Raw genomic sequence first — 6,460 nt, 5'->3', positions numbered from 1 at the left:
GTCAAGTGGAACCGTATCGTGGCAGGGCAAACCAAAATGTGTTGTAAATGGAGTAATGAGTATTGGAATGAAATAGGCCCTAAACCCTAAACCCTATAGTGATTGATGTTGTTGTTGTTGTATGCTATTTTGGTTTGCAGCCATGGCAGCGTCCCTTTCTGTTACCCGATTTTGTGATTGATCTGAGCCTACTGTCTTGTATTTTCTGTCTCTGCTTTATTGGTCATAATCCTTTCCTTTTCAAAATCACAATCATAAATATACCAATCATAGTTATCGTGATTGGTCGTGTGAGACTATGGTGTTGTATATTTTAGCATGTGGCCCTGTGTGGCATTATTTTGGGTTGTTGTGTGCAGGTGGGATTGGTATAATTACAGGGGAGATTTTGCCGAAATTTTTATAGCATGACTTGTATGAACATTCGAGGACGAATGTTTCTAAGGGGAGGAGAATGTTACACCTCCCGTTTTCGTCGCAAGAAAGTCTTTTGGCTTATCTACATGTATTAGTTGATAACATTTAAGCCTATATCAACTTGAGAAAAATAGACTTTCTTCTAAGATACTTTCTTAGATACAATTGAGGAACTTGACCATATGAAAATTTTGCATATAGTTTCAGTCATCTTCAAAATCTTTTTTTTTTTTCGAATCTTATCGCGACGATTGAACATCATAATCAATTCACATCTATGCAACAATAACCGAACATATATCAAGAATTGTCTATCAAAAATTTTCCTTAAGAAGACAAACTACACTGGATGTGTCATAATGGTTAATTGGTGTACAAATTTTGTTTTGGAGCGGGGAGTGATCAAGAAAATGGCTAAAAATATTAAATTTCATTTTCAAAAAATGTGTAACAACACGAACAGATAGTGATATATATGTTAAATGGATAAAATCGTCCAAAGCAAGAAATATAAGAACTAGCAGAGATGGAAAACTAAATCTAAACAAGAAAATGAAAAAGCCTTAATTGTTTTAGGGTTAATAGCATTTTTGGCTTTCCAATTATTGGTAACTTTTAATTTTAGTTTTTGTAATATCTAATTAAGCATATTTAATTTTCAATTACACGATATATGCACTTTTGATTCCTTTTGCCTATGAATATTCATAAATTTTCAAAATTGTAACCATTTCACCTTTTAGTTATCAGTTTTATGTTGAACTAATATTGTTACTCTATTTTGAGAGTAATATACTTATAAAAGTAGTTCAAATAGAATATATTTCTTACATGACGGGATAAAAAACACAAATTGTAATTATTTGAATGTCAAGATGTATTGAGTTACTTGTCATAAGGATCAATATCAAATTTATTGAAAACCGAAGGACCAAAGTGTTATTCTCTCATTTTTATAAGGATGAGCTTGAGCATAGAATGACTAAATTAACCTTGAAGATTGTATTCATTCGGTGTACAATTTTGAGAAAATGACAAAATGGTCTCTAATATTTAGTAGCAAGTTCAAAGTAGTCCTTTAATTATTACTTGAGCAGTTTGTTCCTTTAATTTTGTAAAAAAGGAGCACTTTTAATCTCTATCAGAATTTATCAAACTTTAATTGTCAAATTTAATAAGAACTGTAAGAAAAAAGATCTACTGCTAGAAAAACCAGAAATTTGCGCCAAAATCCCAGAAGCCACAATATATATATAAAAAAAAAAAAAAAAAAAATTAAACCTCAAAAACTTGCACTAAACTCTTCATAAACTTGCATCAAACTATTATAATAAACAAAAAATAACATAAACTACAAAATTGTACTTTCAGATACGCGTTCCGGTTAGATATTTTCTATTTTCATAATTCTGATTAAATAAAATAATCAAAATTTGATAAATATTTAACGGAGATAAAAAATACTCACTTAAAAGGACCAAGCTACTTTGATCCTACTACTAAAAATAAGGAACCATTTCTGTCATTTTCTCGTACAATTTTTGGAAATAGCGAGTAAATACAAGGACACAAACGTAAAACGAGGACACACAATAGGGTACTATAAAATAACCTTAACTGTGCCGAAAAGAAATTCTCATGAACTCTAGACTTTAAAGAAATGAGGCAAAGAGAGAGGTATTTGGGGAGTCTTTAATGGTGGTTGCCCTCTCTCTCTTTGCCGTTGATTTCCTTTTCCCATTTTGCTAAGAAGAAAACGAAATAATAAACCGCCATTGAAGAGTCTGTTTGGTTAAGCTGTTGTTCTGAAACTTTCGATGAAAATCGCAAGTTTCTACAGTATGTATACATACACACACATCTATATATATATAAAAGCAAGCAGGTTGAAGGGTTTAGGGTTTTAAGATCTAACCCTTTTGCTTCTTTTTTTTCTTCTTCTTTTTCCTCCTCATTGTCATCTTCAACACAACAACATTATGGCTATTATTATTATTATTGTAAAGGCTGAGAGGCTATGATGATTAAATAGTTGTCTAGAGTTCATAATGGGGCAAGTGGAGCGGGGGCCCGTATCTTGGCGGGGCGACCCGGGTAAGGCCTACTTTGTTGTTGGTAGTGCAAACCCAGGGTCTGCAGCCATGGCGGGTGCATTGTCTCTTTTGCCCCTCATTTTACACATCTGAGCCTCAAAATTCCCCCAAAACAATATAGTATAATCGAAAACTTTTGATTTTTTTTTTCAAAGGCTAAAACTTACTACTATTATTTATGATTGAGAAATTCGATATTTCCTTTAATGAAAGTCACATTTGCTTTTCTTATTGTTTTGCTGACTCTATACTGTTTAGAGATTTGTGTACATGTCTTTTTTGAAGTCATTATACTTATTAAATTTTATTGAAGGAACTTTTTCTTTTAAGTGACATTTAACGATATTTTTTGAGTTTATAAAAGGAAATTAGAAACGAGAAAAATAATAGAGAAAAATAAACGATGGCTACCTGTTGTTAAAAAGAAAATATGACATTCATGGGTGTATAATCTGTAAAATTGTTGTTCCTTCCGTCCCAAAAAGATTGTCTTATTTAGAAATAATTTTAACTTTATAAGAAGATGTACAACTATACAAATATGTAAGGCTTGTTTTGGCCCATACAATTCAAAATTCTTCCTTTCTTTCTTAGATTTCGTACTGAGTTAAACTAAGATAATTTTTTTGGGACGGAGGGAGTAGTACGTATTAATTTGTAAATTATGAATTTCATAATTGCATAATCTATACTACTGATTAAGGAAGAAAAATTGTGGTTCTAGTAGAATTTGTATAATCCTTCATATCCTTTTACCTTTGGTTTTAACATAAAATAAATTTATTTAGAAATTATTAATTTTAAATCCTTTCTGATTGCAAATGATTTTTATGTGACTATGTTATGGATATTCACTATGAGCTGTGTTTCTTGCACTTTTTCCTTACTGGTTTCTTAGTCATTATGTTTTTCCTTTGGCAAATCAGAATCATTGTGAGCATCATTACTGATGCTTATTTGTAGGCTGTGATGATATAAGCTTATTGAGTTAATCGGGTTTTGGTCAAGTGGAACCTTATCTTGGCAGGGCAAACCAAAATGTCTTGTAAGTGGAGTAACGAGTGTTGGAATGACATAGGTCCTAAACCCTACAGTGATTGATGTTGTTGTTGTTGTTGTTGTTGTTGTATGCTATTCTGGTTTGCAGCCATGGCGGTGTCCCTTTCCTTTACCCGATTTTGTGATTGATCTGAGCAGTGGCGGAGCCAGGATTTTCATCCAGGGGGTTCAAAAATTCTAAAAGGTAAATATACGAAGAAGTCAGGGGTTCAACATCTATTATATATACATAATAAAATAATTTTAACTTTGAAAATACACTGTAATTTTTCGCCGAGGGATGAACCCCCTGGACATATGCTAGCTCCGCCCCTGGATCTGAGCCTACTTATGTACTCGACCAAGAATAGTCCGTCAGAGTGACAAAATAAGTAAAACACTTGAGAATGGTCTGCAGTGTTCTTGTATTTTCTGTCTCTGCTTTATTGGTCATAATGCCTTACAAAGATCACAATTGTAAGAGCTATGTATAGGATGTGATGATAAAGCTTCTCGGGTTTATTTGGTTTGGGTCAACAGGACCTGTGTCTTGGTAGGGTGTGCGGAACCACATACCAGGATGAATTATAACCATATTGATATTATTAATATCGATATTAATGATTTATACAGTTATGTTCCCAATTGGTTTGATATTGAGGTTTAGTAGTTGTTTTTATCATGGTTTGAGGTCATGGCAGCGCTCCTTCCTTACCCAATTTTGTGTCTGATATGAGCCTATATATGTGCTCACCTGTCACTTTATGAATATATAGTTGCGTTTGGGCTGTTAAGATAAGTTTATTTTCCAATGGAAAGAAGAACCAAGTTGTATCTTGGCTTAGAAATGTAAATGGCTTTTGGGTAGATATAACCTTGAAGTTGCTCTCCTCTAGCTAAAGTTTACCGATTCAGGTGCTTTTCATCAGTACAAACTTCAGCTCAATTGGCTATCTTTAATATGCTATCAAAGAGAAGTTCACAGTTCTTGACAATTGTAAATGGTTTGATGTTGTTGAAGGCAACCAGTGGACTAAAATGGTGAAGCAATAGAACTCATTTTCACATTGAGATTGAGTGTGTGATGGTTTGAAGGCAGTGACCAAGGTTTCCAATAAGGATTATGTTTGTGGACATTCTTGATCAAAGCAAGTATATGCTGTCTGAAGAAAAGTGGCCAAGCTGAAAAAGGATTCTTACAATGTGAAGCACAATTTGCAAGGAATGTAAAAAAACAACTGGAGTGATGAAAAGCTTTTTGGAATGGAATGTTGAATCAAGCACTCTGCTGCAGATTGTAGAAAGTATTGCTCTATGACTTACGTTTTCTAGTGATGTTCATGAGCAGAAAACCTTTTCCTTTTCTTGTTGTATTATGGCAAATAGCTAAGTTTTTATGCTAGTCAGCAGGGGAAATATTTGTTATTTGGAAGTCGGCATCCTTGATATGACTTTTTTTTTTTTAAAATAAATTTCTAGAAAAGTTGTTTTATTTCATATTGCCAGTCTCAAGCTCGAACAAATGAAGGTATTAATTCAACTCATCTACTGTGAGCTCATAGTGTTAGTCACAGCTTGAACAAATGAAGGTTTTAATTCAACCCATCTATGTGAGCATTCTCAATGTGGCATGTTGTTTTAATCCAGAAACGAAGAAGCCTAATGACTAGGTTTTATAATCTTAATGTGATATCCATCCAAACTTCTTCACGTTCATTTGCTAATTTTGAAAAACGCATGCAAGTCGCAGAAGACAAATTGCCTAAAGGGGTATACAAAGAAAAATCGGTAAACCGTAACAAACCGATAAATCGAGAAAAAATTGGACTAGTGATTTTGTCACGCCTCGAATCATGGTCTAGGCGTAACACGGCACTCGGTGCCTAATTGCATGTGACCGAGCGAACTCATAGGCTGGCTGAATTAACATGGGATATCAAAACATACAAGAATAAGGAAATAAGACTAACACATATTGATCTATTAAAAAGTCTTACTAAATTATATTAAATGCGGAATTTACTGTTTAAGTCTGAAACATCTGAATAAATAGCCAACAAGGCTAATACATCAAAGTCTGCTAATATCTGACTGACCGAACTATGTCTATGAAGCCTCTACGAATACTGAAAAGATAACTGTCTAAAATTGGAAAGACTGAAAGCAGTGTAATGCCCCGGAGGAACTGGGGCTCACCAAACAGCTAATACAAGCAATCCTAGCTAGCTGGATCATCAACCTGTAAGTCGTTACCTGCATCGCAAGATGCAGGCCCCCAAGCAATAAAAAGGAACATCAGTACATTTTAATTGTACTGGTATGTAAAACAACTGAAAGAAGAAAAATAAGTAACGAAACTGAAACTGAAACTGAACTAAACAGGAAAGCAAGAGTCTGAAATACTCCTTGTTCTGAATGAAGAATCACCTGTAAAACTGTAAATATAAACAGTGGCCCAGGGCCCAAATAATGTGCACAAAAACTGTGACCTCAGGCCAAGCAATACGTATGCATAAACTGTGGCCTAGGGCCTAAAAATACAGATACAATGTTCAACATTAAACAATTTACAAAGACTGAGACTGGCTATAGCTGATAGCATGATAACTGTTTCTGATTATGGAACTTAAACAAATAACTGATTATATACTGACTGAGACTCATGTGATGTCAATACACAAGTCTATAATGATTACGTATGGAGTTCATGATATTCAAAATGATCACCATGAACGAATTATGAAACCATAACCCTAAAAGATAGCAGTTCTACAACTATTCAAGAAACTAGGGCTAAACTGTATTCTGAGTCAAATTACTGATAAACATGTAGAATGAGACATAGGGAGAATCATAAACGTTTCCTAACGTAGATAGTTAGCCTCACATACCTTAACTGCTTCACAAACCAC

The 6,460-nt window shown here is 33.8% G+C and overlaps 1 long non-coding RNA gene across 1 annotated transcript; it reads left to right on the top strand.

Annotated features, from left to right (window-relative positions):
* The first annotated feature begins 1,357 nt into the window (after positions 1–1,357).
* LOC132602997 (uncharacterized) lies at positions 1,358–5,233 on the top strand. The gene is made up of 2 exons (XR_009567933.1): positions 1,358–3,753; positions 4,570–5,233. It is a non-coding gene; the product is annotated as an uncharacterized LOC132602997 (long non-coding RNA).
* The last annotated feature ends 1,227 nt before the right edge of the window (positions 5,234–6,460 follow it).

The sequence above is a fragment of the Lycium barbarum genome, chromosome 7, assembly GCF_019175385.1.
Source record: "Lycium barbarum isolate Lr01 chromosome 7, ASM1917538v2, whole genome shotgun sequence".
In the NCBI taxonomy this organism is placed as follows: domain Eukaryota; kingdom Viridiplantae; phylum Streptophyta; class Magnoliopsida; order Solanales; family Solanaceae; genus Lycium; species Lycium barbarum.
Note: the sequence above shows the minus strand (reverse complement) of the source record. Positions and strands in the feature narration are given on the sequence as shown.